Raw genomic sequence first — 963 nt, 5'->3', positions numbered from 1 at the left:
CATCTCATGGTCTGCTAAGTTTACCCAATACTGGTAATATGTCAGAAATTAATGAATGCATGCTTTCATATAAATTTTTCAATAAATAAACAATATTGTTAAATACAGTTAGGTTAGCTTGCAGACAGTAATGTAATGTCGATTGTTGTTATTGAAATAAGCCTAATTTCGAAAAATCATAGTGTAGAAGTACTAAAATGTTTATTTGGTGTTGATACATGTAACGTGAAAGTAAAATATAATCCTGATGTGTATTCGCGTAACACCTATTATAGTATTAATAATGAAATTTTTTGTTTTTTTTTTTTGTTTTTTTTTTTGTTTGTTTTTGTTTTGTTTTGTTTCACATAATGACGCTATAGACGTTTGTAACACTGACAGTTGGACATATTAGAAGTACATTTTATTTTGAACATGTTAAATTAATAATTCTAAAGACAATGAAATTTTATATCGAGTACGAATAAACTGCGCGTTATAGTTTATTGAAATATAAACTTAAATATATTGTATTATCATTCTTTCGCTAATCATTTTTCTTTTAATTGCGCATTTTTAAAATTTATGTTGCATATCGTTACGTATAAGTGTTTTAAAAATCGATCGTACAATGAATGGAATAACGCAATAACGCTTGAACGCTCTCTAATTGAATATATTTTCCTCGTTAATCAACAGTCAAATTCAGGAGATTAATTAAACCACGTAAATTATCGATCCAGGACTTCCTCCTCGGCGCATTGTGCGAAATTTTTTCATCGCTAGCAAGACGGGTGATACTAAACTGAAGGAGAAAACAATCGTGACAAATCCCGTAAGGTCTCGTGAATTCGACTGTTATCCTTGACTTTCCAAGACACTCTCGAGCCTTAGCTTCGATTCCCACAGGGAACGAAATCATCTTTTAAGATCTTTTTGTTTAGGGCACGTAGAGAGACGAGCTTGAAAATCACTATGAAGAGC

This window comes from Ceratosolen solmsi, unplaced genomic scaffold, assembly GCF_000503995.2.
Source record: "Ceratosolen solmsi marchali unplaced genomic scaffold, CerSol_1.0 scaffold43, whole genome shotgun sequence".
NCBI classification, from domain to species: domain Eukaryota; kingdom Metazoa; phylum Arthropoda; class Insecta; order Hymenoptera; family Agaonidae; genus Ceratosolen; species Ceratosolen solmsi.
This window is presented reverse-complemented; position numbering follows the sequence as displayed.